This window comes from Mustela nivalis (assembly GCF_964662115.1).
Source record: "Mustela nivalis genome assembly, chromosome: 4".
NCBI lineage: Eukaryota > Metazoa > Chordata > Mammalia > Carnivora > Mustelidae > Mustela > Mustela nivalis.
Window position 1 is genome coordinate 38,690,446 of NC_139023.1, and position 20,716 is coordinate 38,711,161.

General features: G+C 35.5%; 1 pseudogene across 1 annotated transcript in view; it reads left to right on the forward strand.

The window, feature by feature from the left end:
- LOC309863094 (serpin B6 pseudogene) overlaps positions 1-20,276 on the forward strand; it is a 70,703-nt pseudogene extending 50,427 nt beyond the window's left edge. Inside the window, exon 2 of the transcript in view lies at positions 19,386-20,276. The product of the transcript in view is annotated as a serpin B6 pseudogene (transcript). The remainder of the gene's footprint in view (positions 1-19,385) is intronic.
- The last annotated feature ends 440 nt before the right edge of the window (positions 20,277-20,716 follow it).

The window sequence follows — 20,716 nt, forward strand, 5'->3', positions numbered from 1 at the left end:
AAGTATGCGCTTAGGTCTCCCATATAATCTTTACAGTCTAAATTACTCTTTTGAAAAGCAGACTTGGTTATTCAACAGCTTACTTAGCATCATCATTTGCATACCTAATAGAGATTTTTAAACTCTCTGTGTCTGAGACTGCAATCCTGATCTCTTCACCCTACTTCATTCTAAAAATCAGCCAGCTCCCCCACCTGAATGGAAAGCAAATAATTTTTGCAGTCAGTCTTTGAGTTCTAGATCTGTCCCATTCCTTCATACTCTATATCCAATCATTTAGAAAATCCTAGTGGTTCTGGGTGCCAGACTGGCTCATTTGGAAGAGCTTGTGGCTCTTGATCTCAGGACTGTCAGTTTGAGCCCCACACTGGGTGTAGAAATTACTAAAATAAATAAATAACTTAAAAAAAAAAAGGAAATCCTATTTGCCCTACTTTCAAAATTTGGACATTTTCACCATCTCTACTGCAATCTTCCTGGCTTATGCTATTACCATCTTTGATCTAGATTAATTCACTGGCTTTATAACTGTTTCCCCTCTCATATTTACACCCTGACACAGCCTAGAGAATGTGCCTTTAATATATAAAGCAGATCATACTGCTTTTAAAAGCAGTGCAAGTTTTGCCTGTTCCACTCAGAGTAAAAACCAATGTCTTCAGAATGCCAAGGAGATCTCACATCTTGCCTTTTGCCTCACAGGTATGATACATAATAATCTCTTCTTATTCTATAAGCTCTGGTGATACTGAACCTCCTGGTTATTCCTAGAGAAAACCTTAGTGCCTTTGCATTGACTGATGCCTCCATTTGGAATATTTCTCTCCCAATATTTACCTGGCTCACTTTCAAAACTTTCTTCAAATCTCAATTTCTCAGCAAGGCCTATCCCTGTCAGTCTGTTTAATATTGCAACCTGCTTCCAGGTCTGCTCACGTACATGAGCTGCCTTCCTCTATATTATCTTCCCCCCCAGTAGAATTTACAACCTTCTAACACAGTATCTAATTTGCTTATTATGTTTACTCCATGACTCCACCCAAAAGAATGTTAGCTCTAAGAGAGAAGATGGTTTTCTTTTTTGATCACATGTTTTGCAAGCACCTGATATGGTACTGGACACATAGTAGTCATTCAAAAATATGTCCGTCCATTGAATGAACAAATAAATGAGCAAATGCATGAACCATTTTTGAGTAATGAGATTAGATTCTCTGAATTAAATTTGAAGTACTCTTGTCCTCCGATTTCACAGAAAAGGCAAGGATTATCAAAAGACCAAGTTGCTCCCACCCCCAACTTCACTCATCTGGGAATTAAGTGATCCTAAAGTGTTTCCTACACTTCACTTTTAAGAAAAGCCCTCATCATTAAAGGAGATTTATTTTGACTTAAATTTAAAAAAAAAAAAAAAGGAAAAACTGCAACAAGTTTTGCCTATATTTTCCATACAGCTAAGGTAGACTTTAACAAATAGATGTTATCCTAAGAACTATTTAAATGCATGTGCAGTGAAATCTGATCTTATACTAGGTTCCTGGGAAAACAAATCTAAGTAGAATGATAGAATGAAGATGTGCCCTTCATTGTGGAGTACAGTCTTGGTGAGACAAAGGAAGAAGAGAAGCAAATATAAAATAACAACAAGTGCAGCTGTGTTTTACAGGAGGTCTTTTCATATCACTTACTGTTTTATGGAATAGTATGTTCAGAGTAGAAAGAAAGCATAATTATCTATTTTCTCTCATCTCCTATCATTCAAAGTTTACCCCACAGGGTGCCAATCTAGGCACTGGGGCATTCTGCTTTTTTGGTTAGTTGCCACGGAAACCAAACCTCAAGACAGCCTTGGTTAAGTCTCTGAGGCTTGTGCCAGGAACACTCAGCCTCTTGCTTTGTCTTTTAGTCTTGCAGGCCATGTTGGGGAGGTGTATGTGGGATCAGTTTGCTGAAATGTACAGTGAGTGCACACTTCAGGGTCCCCACCTTCAGTGACAAAAAAGAGGCAGAAAGCACATACCAAGGAATGGCCACTTGTTTCCATATGTGATTTGAAGGAAAAGTGTCAGGTGTTGTAGCAGACCTCAAGACACTGCCACAACTGTAAGACCACTGTCATGTATTGATGATGAAACTCAAAACATTCCATCTGCAGCCTGTAAAAATTCTTCAGGTCCAGGCAGTCATCCTGGCAGATCATCAGTAGCATTGAGCAGAAAATCATTGCTATGTAAATCCAGAGAACTACTAGAAAGGATCCAGTGCATTTCATCAACTAAAAGTTTCCACTCTCATTCTCATAATTCTCTCTGAGGGTCTGGGCTGGCTATAGGACATTTAATTATTTTGAACAGGTTTATATTTAGATATCTATATTAATTTTGTCAATTCTTTCAATTCTTCTTAGAGTACTCTGTCACTTTGGTTTTGATAACAATGAAAATATTATTGAAGAATTATCAAGTTCATGTGCAACAAATACCAGAGTTACCTTAACCAGATTACCTTATTTCCTCAATTCTAAGTTCACACTCTTGGAAAAATTATCAAATTAGGCAAAAATGAGATGAAGATCCTGTACAAGGTATTGAACTCAGTATAAAATATATTTCATGTAGTTGAGGCACCTGGGTGGCTCAGTCATTAAGTGGAGCCTTTAGCTGAGCCTTTAGCTCAGCTGATGAACCCAGGGTCCTGGGATCGAGGTGCACATCGAGCTCCCTGCTTGGAGGGAAGCTTGCTTCTCCCTCTCCCACTCCGACTGTGTTCCCTCTCTTGCTGTGTGTGTCTCTCTCTGTCAAATAAATAAATAAAATCTTTAAATAATATAAAATAAAACACATTTCATGTGGTTTATATCTTAAAACCGATTTATAGCCCCTTAGAATTATTGTACTCCTACATACATTATGAATTCTTATGTTTTGTTGCCCCAGTTGCACTAGAATCTTTGATTTTGTGCTTCCTGGTATCCATGCATAAATTCTGCAAAATTTGATGGTGCTTCTCAATGTAATTATGATTTGGAAATGCTAAAATTCATGGTTCTTCTTTGGCATTTGCCTACCCTAGGCCACTGCTTAACTCTGGACCTCCAGTTTTCATTTGTTTACCATTCTTTAATGTGGTTTCTATGAAAAATATGCCTGTTAGAAATATAAAAATTGGCAATTTTTTTGACGTTTATCATCTACTATAGGAGACAGAGAAGAGAATAAACTTAATAAAAGTGCTAAGTATATTCATGAAAGCGTGTGTAGAGTGCCTTAGAAGGAGGTGTTCAGTCCTGATGAGTGCAGTGAGGAAAATTGTCCTTCAGTTTTGCTAAGTTGAGTTGCTCAATTCATACCCCTAATTTCTAAAGAATCATTTCGTTGCTTCTCTCCTCAAAACCTAAACACCACTTTCTCCTTCCACATTTTCTGCTGAGAATTTAGCTCCATATATCAGAGAGAAAATCCACAGGAATTCTTACCAATAACTGCCACTTTGTCCTTTGCTAAGGCAATGTTCATTTACCAATATTTATCTTATTTAACCTATCAGGAACGTGTGATTTCTCTTTCATGTTTCCTCTTTGTCCTCTTACTTCTCCCTCTCCTCTTCTTCTTCCCTCTCTTGTCCTCCTCCTCCTCTGACTAAGAGCCACTATATTTCTCTCTAATTTGGTTCTCCTCTTTCCTCACTGCCTCCCATTCTCAGCCTTGTTTGTGCAGTCTTCCTTGTCTTAAAATAATAGGCCGAGGGCTCAGGATCAGTATATCTTTTCTTTCTCACTTCTGAGATGATTTTATCCATTCCTATGATTTTAAAATCGTGTTTTCATTCTATGGGCTCCAACACCATTATGTCCTGTTTCAACATCTGTGAACTCCAGAATGATATAAAAAAGATATCATTGCCATATCCATTTATACATCTACCAAACTTTCCACACTTGACATCTCTAAAGGCAAATTTTGAAATTTCTTCTTATAATGTTAAGCCATTGCAGTAAAAGGCAACTATATTCTCTTATTTGTTCAGTCCATACGAGTTGGAGTCATCTTTGATGTCTGTTTTTCACTTACTACGTGCCTCATTCATCAAGAAATATTTTGAGCTATACTTTTGGAATCCAGACATTATCCTTCTCATCATCAATCGTCACTGAAGAAGCCATCATCATTTCATTCACAAATTGTTGCATAGGCTTCTGCTTCATGTAGCTGTTTTTCCCTTTATACCCCCACTTATTTTCCAACACAGCACCCTTCAAAATATCTGTTTTCACTTAGAATAAAATAGAAAAAATTCACTGTTTTCACTTAGAATAAAATAAAAATCCCTTATCATATTTGATTAAGTCCTAGCCAACAATTTTTAAAGTATGGTTCTGACTTTAATCTATTATACTCTGCCCTCGATCACTCCTCTCAAACCAAAATGGCATGCTTCCTGACCTCAAGAACAGTAGTAAGTCAATCTCTCTTCTGAGGTCCTTTGATTTGTTTCTCCCTTTGACTGATTCATTCTTTCTTTTCTATTCTTCTTGGCTGATTACTTGGCCTTCTTAAGGCCCCTAATCAAATGTTACCTTGTTCAAAACTACCTACTGCAGGTCTTCTGTCCCTTATTTATTTTTTAAATTTATTTTTTTAATTTTTTTATTTTTTCAGCGTAACAGTATTCATTATTTTTGCACCACACCCAGTGCTCCATGCAATCCGTGCCCTCTCCAATACCCACGACCTGGATCTCCCAACCTCCAAACCTCCAAACCCCCACCCCTTCAAATCCCTCAGATTGTTTTTCAGAGTCCATAGTCTCTCATGGTTCACCTCCCCTTCCAATGTCCCCCAACTCCCTTCTCCTCTCTAACTCCCCATGTCCTCCATGTTATTTGTTAAGCTCCACAAATGAGTGAAACCATATGATAATTGACTCTCTTTGCTTGACTTATTTCACTCAGCATAATCTCTTCCAGTCCCGTCCATGTTGCTACAAAAGTTGGGTATTCGTCCTTTCTAATGGAGGCATAATACTCCGTAGTGTATATGGACCACATCTTCCTTATCCATTCGTCCGTTGAAAGGCATCTTGGTTCTTTCCATAGTTTGGCGACCGTGGCCATTGCTGCTATAAACATAGGGGTACAGATGGCCCTTCTTTTCACTACATCTGTATCTTTGGGGTAAATACCCAGGAGTACAATGGCAGGGTCATAGGGAAGTTCTATTTTTAATTTCTTGAGGAATCTCCACACTGTTCTCCAAAGAGGCTGCACCAACTTGCATTCCTACCAACAGTGGAAGAGGGTTCCCCTTTCTCCATATCTCCTCCAACACATGTGGTTTCCTGTCTTGCTAATTTGGGCCATTCTAACTGGTGTAAGGTGATATCTCAATGTAGTTTTCATTTGAATCTCCCTGAGGGCTAGTGATGATCAACATTTTTTCATGTGTCTGATAGCCATTTGTATGTCTTCATTGGAGAAGTGTCTGTCCAAACCTTCTGTCCATTTTTTGATGTGATTGTCTGTTTTGTGTGTGTTGAGTTTGAGGAGTTCATTATAGATCCTGGATATCAACCTTTTGTCTGTACTGTCATTTGCAAATATCTTCTCCCATTCCGTGGCTTGCCTCTTTGTTTTGTTGACTGTTTCCTTGGCTGTGCAGAAGCACCCTAACCCTAACATTTTTTTAATTGAATTATTTGTTTGTCCTACTATTTATGGTACAACAAGTGGACCTTGAAGAAATTATGCTAAGTCAAATAAGTTAAACAGAGAAAAAAAATTGTATAATGTCACTTATATGTGAAATATAAAAATCATGAACTCATAGAAATAAAGAATGGAATTTTGGTTGTCAGAAGTGGGGGTGGAGGAAATGGGGAGAGTTTGGTCAAAGTGTATAAAATTGCCCTTATAAGATTAAGGTTTATGGATCTAATGCACAGCATGATGCCTATAGTTATCAATATGGCATTTTATGCTTGAAAGTGCTAGGAGAAATCTTGAATGTTTGTGCTCCACAAAAAAAGGGAAGTGATATATGTGTTAACTATTCTTATTGTGGCAGTGATTTTGCAATATATATGCATGCTGACTCATTGGAAAATGTGTGATTTTTTTTTTTTAAAGTAGAAATTCAAATCTTTATCTCATCTTCTATCCTAAGAGTTGTGTGATCATGGGAATCTAAGTTAAACTTTCTGAATTTTATTAATTTCCTCTTTAAAATAAAGATGGAGTTCCTAACTCTAAATTTGAATTTTCATAAAACAGCATGCTCATAAAACACTCAAGGATGTTGAAAACATACTACATAAATCATATTTTTTGTGATTTAATATCCAATACAGTTTTATCTTTTAAATTTATGAATTTTAACACACTGAGAAGTGAGATTCTATTTTGACTCTGTGACAATCTATAAGGCACAGGAGAGAGAGAGAGAAGTTTAATTCTTTTTTTTTTTTTTTAATTGGTAGCTAGAATTTTACCCAGGTCGGTCCTTACCATTTAAACAAAAATAACATGAATGTCCTGATTCAGTGACTTGTTTTTAGTTACTAATAGTCACACAAATTATAAGCATGCTCATTTCTCTGATGAAAAACATTCAATGACTGACAAGTTAATGAAAATTTGAAAAGATCTCAGCTCTTACTGAATATCAACACCAGAACCAAAATTTAAAAAAAAAAAAAAAAAGTTATAAAAGCTTGGTTGTTTTTACCTCATAACCAATAATCTGACTTTGAAATATTGTACTCTACAAAGCAAAACAAAGGGTACCTAGATGGCTCCGTGATTGAGTGTCTGCCTTTGGCTGAGGTTATGATCCCAGGGTCCTGGGAGCTAGGCTTGCATGGGGCTCCCTGCTCAGCAGGAAGCCTGCTTCTCCCTCTCCCACTCCCCATGCTTGTGTTCCCTTTTTTGCTATGTCTCCTTCCATTAAATAAATAAAATCTTAAAACAAAACAAAACAAACAAAAAATCCCAGATATAAATAAATACATTTAATAGATTAATAGGTAAGGTACATTAGTGAAACTTATCTATAAGTAGTTAAGATTGTTTTTTATTTTTATTAGGCAGAAGATCATTTGGAGAAGAGATCAGCAGCCTCACAATGCTTTTGATGTGTTTTTCCTCTTTCTAGTAACTCAATGCATTACAATTCAAGTCTTTAGAGTCATATATGTTTCAGATTTTAAGTTATCTACATAAATATACTTCAGTGTTAATTTGAGGAGACTCATTGCACTTGACTCTAGGAGAGAAATACAAGCACCATCACAATTTGGGAAAATGGGTGTCCTTACCTCTTCTTTCCAGTAAATAGACTCTAGACGTTCTTGTTTAGTTTCTTCATCTCCTTCTCACACCCTTCAGATTGCTTCTTTGCACCTTGGTGAATTCAGAGGAGGTAGAGAAAAAATATAAGTAGATAGTCAAGAAGAAAAAAGGGAGAAATAAAAAAAAAACACAAGTATTTTGAATGTGTGGAACTTTGGGAGTTGAGAAATTGAGAAGAAAGACTTTAAGACATCTGTGGAGTCAGGAGAACTAAATGGGAGAGTAAAGTGAATTTGAAGATTGTTGTTGGGAGGTTTTTTGTTTTGGTTTGGTTTGGTTTGTTTTTTTCTTTCATGATGGAAAAGAACTTACGTCTTATTGAGAATTTCTCTTTAGTTGTTGAACAGTACTTCTTTGCCCTAGGTATGTAATGATCTGAGACTAAATAGCTCACAGTTTGACAGGGCAATACGAAGATAGGTAAACAATGCAAAAAATGGTTTTAAAAAAGCTCCCTTCTCTATTTTAAAAATAACGATGTTACAGGAAAACTCTCATTCAAGAGTAAATGGAGTAGAACATGGTAGAAGGGAAGGAATAATCCTAAATTGTTAAAAGAATATATGACAAAGAATTTTGAACATTAGGGTTATAGTAAAGTATGTGAAAAGATCTCAAGTCTTCTGATATAGTTGAATTTTTTTTTTTAAGTAAGTCACTGGCAGACACTTCATAGAAAACCTGAACTAAGTCAGTGGAAGCTTTTTTTGGCTTCCTGTTGCCTTCATTAGGCATTTTTCTTTGCCAACATTATTTCTGGCAACATAGGCAAGTACTAAATTAAAATGTGATAGGTGGCATGAAATTTCCCTTGTACTTAATTTTTTTCAAATTGGTCTACCTCAGACTTTTTCTTTTTTTTTTTTAATTTTTTATTTTTTATAAACATATATTTTTATCCCCAGGGGTACAGACTTTTAAAACCTGTACTCTCTTTAATGACTGGAAAATCTAGTTGAGGTCTTTTATGCTATTTGAAATAATAAAGATAAGCTTCCTTGTGAATAAAAGTAAATCAAAATATATTCCTGAGAGAAGGAAATATTTTAGACAAATATGTAAAATACATAACTAAGTTGTTCTAAAATGGAAATACAGTAATATGTTAAGAAAAGCACATATCATTTCAATAATTTATGATGGAATTCTCTGTGAAGGTATACCTCATGAATTACTTTTGCTTCTCTGTCATTCTGGTTCAGCATTTTAAAACTCATTGAAAATAAACCTTAATAAGAATCTGCTGACACAATCAAGTTGTTTTAGAAATGTTCACTGTGCTTTATCCTCTTGATTTATTACAAACACATACACACACACACAAATTGATTTCCGTAGAATTCACAAATTCTACTCTAGTGGTAGCAAAGCAGATTCAGAGCTTGTGATGAATTTTCTCATCTAAATTGTCTAAATATTGTCTAAAATTATTGTCTAAAAAAAGAAAATTTACAATTTCATTAAAATGTTGGACTTTATTACATAGGATAATACCATTATAATGATCTTGTTATTTTATTTTATTATTTTATTATTAACTTATACATCCCATGTTACAAAGCAAGCACACAAAATTATCAATTTTATTATTAACATATTTTATTTATTTATAATTATTTGAATTATAATTTGTCTGGGCTTTTAAAATTTTGTGTCATAATTTTAAAGTTAAGCAAAACAGAGCAAGAAGTAACTGGTTTCCATGGATGCTCAAGAGAAAAACACTGACTTGACAATCTTTTGTTGCTGGTGCTCTGACTTCAACAACTCAAAACTAACCTACAATTTCAGGTTTGCTTAGAACAATTTACCTTTGTTTTGTTTGGCAGGGGTAGTTCTTCTTTCAACTATTTAGCTTTAAGTATCTTAGATGGAAAGGAATGAAGAAAGTTATGATGATGATTATTATGGTAGTCTGATAATGAGGAGGATGGATATTTAATAGTAAAGCAACTCCTCTTCCTGTTTTTAATACAAAATGCATATGTCCAAAATTTATTTTTAGAAAAACAGTGTTAATAGTGCTTGTAACTGAATTGATAAAGACCTGCCTCTTTGAGCCATTTGTGTGCCATTTCATTATTAATTATATATATATAAATATATTATACAATATACATTATACAAAAAATAATTCAAGCTGCCTCTGATAGCCATGGATCACTGTCACCTTCAAATAAAAAATTTTAATTTATTTGTATTATGAGAATTGTTTTATTAGATAATAATACTGCAGTAATGCTTTTTTTCTCTGGACTTTCTTGTTTAGAACTGCTGCAGGAAAAGAGAAGGAGGAACAGAGGGAACTCAAGGTAGAGACTGGAAAAGCTTATCTGGATCTAGGGTTGACCCTTCAAAGGATAGCTCAATATTAATATTTTTAGCTTTCTCCTAAAGTAACCAAGATCTCCCTGTGATTATTTATTCTAAAAATTCTTGTTGGATACAAAATTTTGTGCCAGGAAGTTTGTTAGGCATTGGAGATTTAAAGGTTAGCAAGTGAGAGTTTTTATGCTTACAGATCTTGCAAATGCGGGGAGGAGACATGAAATGAACAAAATCCAGATGGTGGTTCAAACTGAAATGTCAGAGCTATACAGGGTTTAGCCAGGTTAGCTGACTTGGACTATAGTTCTACAAGGTGTATGAGATGATAGGGAAAACAAGATATAAACATAGTGTGTATTGGCTTTAAAATCAAGCACATATGGGTTTAAATCCAAGATCAACTATTTAAGACACAATGCTATGAAAAAAAAAAAAAAAACAAATAAAGCTTTTCACACTAATGTAATATTCCAGTTCTGTCATTTCTTGGCCAAATTAATTATTTTTTCTGCATCTCGATTTCTTTATATAGAAAATGAAGCAGTTGATAATAGCAAGAAATCTAACCATATGGTGATTGAGTGAGTTAAAATACACAAAATGCAGGGGATGAAGGGGAGTGCAAGGTACAGTCTTTCAATTAGGGAATGAATAAGCCACAGGGATAAAAGGCACAGCAGAGAGACTACAGTCAATGATATTATAACAGGGTTATATGGTGACATCAGTATACCTGAGGTAAGCATAGCGTAATATATAGAGTTGTCCAATCACCATGCTGTACAACTAAAACTAATGTAACATTGTGTGGAAACTATAGTCCAATAAAAATAAGTAAAATACATTGAACATCGACATATGTTAAATGCTATCATTTATTATTGTGGTTGTTGTTGCTATTGTTGTTATATTCTTTTTACTATGTAACCTGAGGCAAGTTACTGGACTTGATGAACCCTAGATTTTATAAGAAGCAAATGGCATAGTAAAATGCTTAACTAATGGTATTTTTGTTGTTACAGTTAGCTGTTGCTGTGTAAATCTTAAAATGACAATTCCTTCCTATCTCTTGCTGTCCTATATATTGAAGAGGCTCAATTAGAAGGTTATCATATAGAGTTACTCATGTGGGGATACTCAACTATTAGTTGAGGCTACTGTTATGTAAACGATTGCTTGAGCTAGACGTGAAAATGGCCACACACAAGGTGGACTGTTGCTGCTTGCAGTCATCTTAGGGGTATTTGCAACTTCTGAACAGAGTTACTATGTATAGTTTCTCCATGCAGCATGGAAAAGGCAGATAGACTTCAGAAGGGGACATCTTGTAAGTGGGTATCTTTCTGAGAGGCTTTATGGAAATTGTAAGCTTCTTAGGATCCTACCTCAGGAGTCCCAGAAATTCACTTTTGTTGTATTTAATTGATCAGAGAGTTAAAATGGCCAGGCCACATCTAATTAGTATTGAATTCAAGTCCACCCGGCAAAAGGAAGGGTAGCAAAGAATTGAAGGTCATCTCCAGTTTATTTCACTTTTTTTTAAAGTTCCTATTAATTTATTTGAGATATATATATGTCTACACACACACACACACACACACACACATATATAAATATCTATATATATACATATATGTGTGTATATATATAGAGATATCTATATATATATGTGTGTATATATGTGTGTGTGTATACATATATATATATGTGTGTGTGTACAGAGAGAGAGAGAGAAAGATACCACCCAAGCAGGGAGGAGGATCAGAGGGAGAGGGTGAGGCAGACTCTCTGCTGAGCAGAGTCTGATATGGGGCTCAATCTCAGTGAGTAAGGGACAGGTGGGGCTAGGCAGAGAAAGATGTGTAGGGGACCATGGGATCAGGCTCACAAAATTTTAAAAAAAAAAATATGGGAGATAAAAGGAAACCAGAGACAAGAGAACAAACCAGACTATCCTGTCTTAGGCGGAAGAGGTGAGGTCTTGTCATAACAGCTACTTGTGACCAATCAGGAATTACAAGACCCTAAAAAGAAAGCAAGCCATTGAAGGTATTATCACAATAGAAATGTTAAAAATATTTAGGTTCCATGATTATCATTCTATAAAAGACCATACCTAAAAGCCCTAAGCGGCAGCCCTGTTGGGACCCCTCTCACTCCTGAGAGCTTTTTTCTGTATCCTTGCTTAAACTTCTATTGCTTTTCTCACTCTACTTTGTCTAAACAATTCGTTCTTTGACTCTGTGAGACAAGACCCTAGCTCTCCCTTATCATCAGGACCCTGTGATCATGATCTGAGCTAAGGCAGATGCTTAACCAACTGAGCCACCGAGGTACCCCTCTACTTCTTGAGAGATCTACCATGTAATAATCTAACCAACTCTAGCTGCCATCATTTTCTTCATTGTCATCATCACCATCATCATGCATATTTATTCTCATTTCACATTTTGATGAACATTGTGATATAGACATTATTATTTTCACTTTCTCAAGATAAGAAAGGAAAAGAATAGAATGTAAGTGATTTAATCAAGGTCATATTATCTAGTAAGTAGAGGGTCAATTTCCTTCTTTGAACTATTGGCTCCAGAGTTTCTAAAGTACAATACTTACATAATACAGAAAACTAAAATGAAGCTATCATTTCAATATTTCAACTTTTTAAAATAAATCCTTTTTAAATCTTAAGCGAATCATCAAATATTAGAACAAGAAGGAAAGAAGAGATTATGATTTTTAAATTAGCTTAGCAATTTGTACTGTACATTTGATTATATTATTTTACTTAATAAAAGTGTTAAGGAAATGGTTAAAATTTATGATAGATATTCCTTAAACATTATATCTTTAAAATAGGAGGTAACAAATAATTTTTTGTCTTGCTTTTAAGCTAACATCTAAATGCAAGCACTGAACATTCCTATGGGTGAAATTATCTACTATTATTAACCTGTTTATATAATTTGTTTGCTGATGTCCAATACTGAACTTTTTCTCTCAAAATTCCAACTTTATAGCCAATAGTGCATAGCAAGTTTCTAGCATAATTATATATGAATGAATGAATATTGTCATTTCAAGTTAATATCTCAATGGAATATTTGGCAGAATACTACCAAAACTTTAAGCAAAGGCAATGTTTAATTACAAATACAGCTATTCAGTAGCACTCCCCAAAAGCAGAATTTTAGAGGGCCACTGAACAAGAACACTCAGGAGAGTCATCTTTCTCTTAAAATCTAGGCCTATGTTCTTGCCTACTAATTAAATCATGCCTGTTTCATTTTAAAAGTACAGACATACTACTTGCCCTAAGGATACATTTCATTATCATGTGGAATATGAAATGTTACTCTGCTTCAGAAGATAAAAGCAATTTAATTTGAATCTCTCTGGAAACTAAAACATCAGCATAGCTAGTCATCTGTAACATCCGTGACTATTATCTTTCAGTAAAGTATGTAATATCACCATTAATATTTGTGACATTTTTGCATACTGAGACTAACACAAAGTGATGGGATTGTATCTCACCCCTTACAGGAAAAAAAAAATTTTTTTACGGATATGGTAAGTCATTTTTTCTTAGTAGATTTTTGTTTAGACCATTCATAGTTTTAGAAAGTGGCCATAAGTGAAGAGCAGAAGGTAATCTACAGATAGCCAGGTGTGAACTATTCAGAATCTTAATTTTGTTCAAAAATAAAGTCCTTCTGAGATTAAAAAATCCCATTGTAGTCTTCTGAGCTTTCTAGATCAGTTTCACAGTCCATGTAGGCTTTAACCAATCATAGCATGTTGCCTAATGGTGTTAATGGGAATTCATTTCTTCTTCTAATTAAACACAGATGTAGATCTAAAATTTAAGAAAAAGAGAAAAACTGTATTCCCCTGCCAAGCTCATAATTTCTCTTTTTTGCACACTACAGGGTCGTTGACAGTACCCAGGAGCCTAACACAGATGCACATTAATTACTCGTTCTCTAATTACTAGGGTACCAATATAACTGCTCAACCATTCATTATACATTCTTCCCAACTTCACAAAACCCCAGAGACATATGTATGAAGCATACCACTTGGCAACATTAATTGAACCCTATTAACTTATGAAATTTATGAAATTTATGAAAACTGCAGCTATTAATAAAAAAAGTGTTTTTTCATTTAGTCCACCAAATTCACAATGTACAAATGATCATTTTCCTTGCACTGTATATTGGATATTGGACAATGCAGCTGCTCACAGATTGTTAATTATCAGGAATACATCAGCAGGATTAAACTAGAATCCTGGTTGTTAAATTAGCCAGGCTAATTTCCCATTCTGGAAGTTATGCACAGTGGTAGTTAGCTGTATAAGCAAGTCTAAATAAGATGCTTATCCAGGACATTAGATTCAAAACAACAACAACAACCACCACCAAATAAAAGAACAAGAAGTAAACAAACACTACCTCAGTCATAAACTCAGTCATAAAAAATCAGTGCACTCTCAATTTGTTTGCTTACAGTATAATTCAAATTTAAATAATTTTATTAGAAAAGTATCCTTATTAGGGCATTCCATGTTGGAAACAGTGTAATTCTTGTGTCAGATACATTTTTCCTCTATTCACATCTTTACTATTGCTGAATCTGAGCCAAACCCCAAAGCATGCATTCACAGTGACCTATGTTGCTTTACAAGTCATTTCTGGTTTATCTCCTGGTAATCCACGTGTGAATCTCAATTTTAAACCATCTGGTCTATTTGCCATTCTACCCACATGTCATCCCAGTCTCCACACAGATGCTTCAGGGGGCCTCTAATGTGTTGCATATCCCTTCTTTTGTTTTTTGCTTTTTTTTTTTTAATTTTTTATTTTTTATAAACATATATTTTTATCCCCAGGGGTACAGGTCTGTAAATCACCAGGTTTTGCTTTGTTTTAGTTTCAAGTTTTTATTTAAATTTTAGCTAGTTAATGCACAGTATAATATTAGTTGCAGGAGAATAATTTAGTGATTCATCACTTACATATAATACCCAGTATTCATCACCCATTAAACCCAGCCCCCACTCACCTCCCGTTCAGCAACCCTCAGCGGTCTCTATAGTTAAGACTCTATTTCCTGGTTTCTCTCTTTCTCTTTCTTTTACCCCCCATGTACATCTGTTTGCTTTCTGAAATTCCATATATGAGTGGAATCATATGGCGTTTTTCTTCTATGACCATTTTTCTTCCCATAATACCCTCTGGTTCTGTCCACATGATTGCAAATGACAAGATTCAATTCTTTTTTATGGCTGAGTAATATTCCATTGTATGTATATCACATCTTCTTAATCCGTTCATCAGTTGATAGACATTTGGGCTCCTTCCATCATTTGGCTATTGTTGGTAATGCTGCTATACATATCAGTGTACTTTAGTGTCCCTCAAATCAATACATTTGTATCCTTTGGGTATATATCTGTAGTGCCATTGCTGGATTGCTAAGTAGTTCTATTTTTAACTTTTTCAGGAATCTCCAGACTGTTTTCCAGAGTGGCTGCATGAGTTTGCATTCCCACCAACAGTGTCAGAGGGTTCCCCTTTCTCCACATCCTTGCCAACACTTGTTGTTTCCTGTTGTTCATTTTAACCACTCTAATAAGAGTGACATGATATCTCCTTGTAGTTTTGATTTGTGTTTGCCTGATGATGGGTGATGTTGAACATCTTTTATCAGATATGTAATTTGCAACTCTCTTCTGCCATGCTGAAGGTTGCCTTTTAGTTTGCTCGTTGTTTCTATCACTATGAGGAAGCTTTTTATCTTGATGAAGTCCCAATTGTTTGTTTTTGCTTTGGTTTGTTTATTTTTCTGCATCTACTGAGAGGATAATATGATTCTTATCCTTTATTTCATTAATGTGATGTATCTCACTGATTTATTTGCCAACGTCAAAGCAACCTTTCAGGTCAAGAATAAATTCCACTTGATCGTGGTGAATGATTCTTTTAATGTACTATTGGATTCAATTTGCTAGTATTTTGTTGAGAAATTTATTTCCCATGTTCATCAGGGATATTGGCTTCTAATTCCTTTTTGTAATGGGGTCTTTGGTTTTGGAATCAAAGTAATCCTGGCCTTGTATAATAAGTTTGAAAATTTTCCTTCCATTTCTATTTTTTGGAACAATTTGAGAAGAATAGGTATGAACTCTTCTTTAAATGATTGGTAGAATTCCCCCTGGAAGTCAACTGTCCCTCATCTTTTGTTTGTTGGAAGATATTTGATTACTGATTCACGTTTTTACTGTTATCAGTATGTTAAAGATTTTTACTTCTTCCTATTTCCGTTCTGGCAGTTTATTTGTCTGTAGAAATTTATCCATCTCTTCCAGATTGCCCAATTTTTTTGGTATTTAATTTTTCATAATTTTCTTTTATAATTTTTTCTGTATTTCTGTGGTATTGGTTGTGATCTCTCCACTTTAATTCATGATTTTATGTATTTGGGTCTTTTCTCTTTACATTTTGATAAGTCTGGCAAAGGGGTTATCAATTTTATTCTTTCAAAGAACCAGCTCCTGGTTTCATTGATCTGTTCTATTTTTTAAAGACATCTATCTATCTATTTATTTATTTATTTATTTATTTATTTATTTATTTGAGGGAGAGTGAAAGAGAGCACAAGCAGGAAGGGGAGGGACAAAGGGAGAAGGAGAATCAGACTCCCTGCTGAACAGAAAGCTAGACACAGGGCTTGATCCCAGGTCCCTGAGAGCATAACCTGAGACAAAGTCAGACACTTAACCCACCGAGTTTCCCGGGTGCTCCTGTTGTTTTGGTTTCTATATCTTTATTTCTGCTCTACTCTTTATTATTTCTCTTCTGCTGCTCTAGGTTTCATTTGTTCTTTTTCTAGCTCCTTCAACTATAAGGTTAGTTTTCCTTCAAGTATAAGGTTAGTTATATTTGAGTGTTTTCTTACGTCTTGAGGTAGGCCTGTATTCCTGTATACTTCCCTCTTATGACCACTTTTGCCACATCCCAAAGGTTTTAGATCATCATATTTTCATTTCCATTTGTTTCCATGAATTTCTTCATCTCTTTAATTTCTTGGTTCATTCATTCGTACTTTATTAGGATGTTCTTTAATTTTCATGTTTTTCCTTTTTTTTTCCTTGTGGTTGATTTAAAGTTTGAGTATTGTGATCTGAAAATATGCACGATCTGATTCCAATCTTTTTGTGTTTGTGGTGGCCTGATTTGTGACCTAGAATATGATATATTCTGGGGAATGTCCCAATTTGTATGCAAAAATAATGTATTCTGTTGATTTAAGAGGAAATGTTCTGAATATATATGTTAAGTCAATTTGATACAGTGTGTCTTTCAAAGCCACTGTTTCCTTGTTAATTTTCTGCTTAGATATCTGTACATTGATATAAGTGGAACGATAAAAATCCTTATTGTATTATTATCCATGAGTTCCTTTATGTATGTTATTGTTTTATAAATTTGGTGGTCCCAAGTTGGGGGTATAAAAATTTACAATTGTTATATCTTCTTGTTCGTTAGACCCCTTTATTATGATGTAGTGCCTGTTTTCATCTCTTTTTACAGTCTTTGGTTTAAAATCTAGTTTGTCTGGGGTGCCTGGGTGGCTCCGTGGTTTAAGCCTCTGCCTTCAGCTCAGGTCATGATCTCAGGGTCCTGGGATCGAGCCCCACATTGGGCTCTCTGCTCAGCAGGGAGCCTGCTTCCCCCTCTCTCTCTGCCTGCCTCTCTGCCTACTTGTGATCTCTCTCTGTCTGTCAAATAAATAAATGAAAATATTAAAAAAAATAAAAATAAAAAATAAAATAAAATCTAGTTTGTCTGATAGAAGTATTGCTATTCTGGCTTTCTTTTGAAATCCATTTGCGTGATAAATAATTTTTCTTCCTCTTACATTCACTCTACAAGTGTCTTTAGGTCTAAAATGAGTCTCTTGTAGGCAGTGTATAAATAGGTCTTGTGTGTGTGTGTGTTTAATCCATTATGACACCCTATGGTTTTTTTCTAGAGCATGTAGTCCATTTCGTTCAGAGTAATTATTGATAGATGTGAATATAGTGTCCTTTATTACCTTTTTTTTTTTTTTTTGCATTGTTTCTGGAGATTTTTCTCTGTCCCTTTCTTTTTTGTTTTTTTTTTTTTTCCTAGTGTTCCAATATTCATTGTTAATGTACAACACCTAGTGCTCCATGCAATCCATGCCTTCCTTGATATCCACCATGAGATGAGGTTCACCATCCCCTATCCCTTCCCCTCTAAAACCCTCCATTTGTTTCTTGGAGTCCACAGTCTTTCATGCTTCATCTCCCCTTTCGATTTCCCCTTATTCATTTTTTCTTTCCTTCTCCTAATGTCCTGCATGCTAATCTTTATGTTCCACAAGTAAGTGAAACCATATGATAATTGACTTTCTCTGCTTGACTTATTTCACACAGCATAATCTCCTCCAGTCCCATCCATGTTGATGCAAAAGTTGGGTATTCATCCTTTCTGATCCTTTCTAGTCTTTGTCACTTTTGATTTTATTATACTCAAAGAGTCCCCTTAATATTTCTTATAAGGCTGATTTAGTAGTCATAAACTCCTTTAGTTTTTGCTTGTCTAGGAAACTCTTTATCTCTTCTTCTATTCTGACTGATAATCTTGCTGGTTAAAGTATTCTTGGTTGCATAGTTTTCCCTTTCAGCACATTAAAAAAAAAAATAAAAATAAAAAATAAAATAAAATCTAGTTTGTCTGATAGAAGTATTGCTATTCTGGCTTTCTTTTGAAATCCATTTGCGTGATAAATAATTTTTCTTCCTCTTACATTCACTCTACAAGTGTCTTTAGGTCTAAAATGAGTCTCTTGTAGGCAGTGTATAAATAGGTCATGCCATAGACTTCTTGTCTTTGAAATTTCTGTGGAAAAAGAAGCTGATGACCTTCTTTTTCTTCCCTTTCAAATGAGGAATTTCTTTTGTCTTGTTGTTTTTGGATTTTTTTTTAATCTCTGTATTTTGCAGATTTAACTAAGATATGTCTTGGTGTTAGCCGTTTTTGTTGATTTTGACGGGAATTCTCTGTCCTTCGTGGGTTTGAATGTCTGTTTCCTGTCATGGATTAAGAAAGTTTTCAAGTATAAATTCCTCAAATAAACCTTCTGCCTGCTTTTATCTCTTCTTCTTCTGGGACACCTATGATAGGAATGTTATTACCCTTTTTGGAGTCACTGAGTTCCTTAGTCTACACTTATGATCCAATATTTTTCTTTCCTTCTTTCCCACCACATTATTTTCCATAATTTTATCTTCAATATCACTTATTTATTTCTCTGTGTCTTCCATTCTTGTCATTTCATACAGTCAGTTTCAGATCTCAGTTATTGCATTTTTCATGTCAGCCTGAGTAGTTTTTAGGTCTTTTATCTCTGCAGCAGGGTCTCTGTGGTGTATTCTGTGCTTTTCTCAAGCCCACCTATTATACATATGATTGTTGCTTTAAATTCTGGACCAGGCATGTCACTAATATCTGTTTGAATTAGATCTCTGGCCATTTTATTCCTTCTTTTGGGATGAATTTCTCCATCTTGGAATTGTATTTAGATCTCTGTCTCCTTCCTTGTATTACCAAAACCTGTTATTTTTCCTGCTCCTGAGTGTGATGCCTTTATGAAGAAGAGGTCATATATTGTCCAGGACCAATGCACAGTACTTGTTTAGAACTGCCAACAGCCTCTTTGGAGACAAGTCTCATGAATTCCTCTCGTCTTTCAAAAACTCCTGCCTCAAGTTCTACCAAGCTGAGATGGAAGAGCTCGACTTTCATACCGCTGCGGAAGAGACCAGGGCACACATCAACACGTGGGTGGCTGAAAAGACGGAAGGACAGATTACAGAGTTGCTGTCTCCAGGTTCAGTGGATTCAATGACTAATATGATTCTCGTGAATGCCATCTATTTCAAAGGATACTGGGATAATCAGTTTAACAAAACACAGACCATGGAAAAACCATTTAAAGTCAGCAAGAATGAGGAGAAACCTGTGAAGATGATGTTTAAAAAATCTACCTTTCAAATGACCTATATAGAGGAAATATTCACCAAAATTCTGGTGCTCTCCTTTGTGGGCAAAGAGCTGAACATGATCATCATGCTTCTAGATGAAAACACGGATTTGAGGACGGTGGAGAAAGAACTCACTTATGAGAAATTTGCAGAGTGGATGAGGCCAGACATGCTGGATGAAGAAGAGGTGGAAGTTTTCCTCCCTAGATTTAAACTGGAGGAGGATTACGACAAGAAGAATGCCCTTTGCTCTCTGGGCATGACCGATGCCTTTGAGCAGGCCAAGGCAGACTTCTCTGGGATGTCGTCCAGGAAAGACCTGTATCTGTCCAGGGTGGTGCACAAGGCCTTAATGGAGGTGAACAAGGAAGGCACAGAGGCTGCGGCGGCCACAGCGGCCATCACGATGTTGCGGTGTGCAAGAATCATGTCCCGGTTCTGCGCCGACCACCCTTCCTCTTCTTTATCCAAAACAGCAAGACCAACAGCATCCTGTTCTGTGGCCACTTCTCCTCCTGGTAAGGACATAATCAGTCCCAAATGGCGTCCTCTTCCTTTCCCTGCTGGCCTACTTTTCCTGACTCTTCACAATGTGCCTACTATGCAAAGTAACCTTGGGTGACAATCCAAAAATAAAAGGCCCGATTTTGGGAAAAACAAAAACAAAAACAAAAACAAAACAAAAAAACCACAACACCACTTCTTGGTGCTTCAAGAAGTGTCTCCAGCATAGGCTGCATGTGCTCTGCTGCTAAGTTTTGGCTGCTCTTTCCCTCAGGTCAGTTTCCTCTCGATGCAGTGGGGAGTGTTTGGACCTTGGCCAAAGTGTGGTGAATTTTAACTAGGTTTTTCCTGGTCTGCTTAGCAAAGATTATAAAAAATTACCTAATGCTATTTACATTAGAGCTAAAGCTTTGCAGAATTCTGTGGTCAGTAGACTCAGTGCATGATGGGGGTTTGTG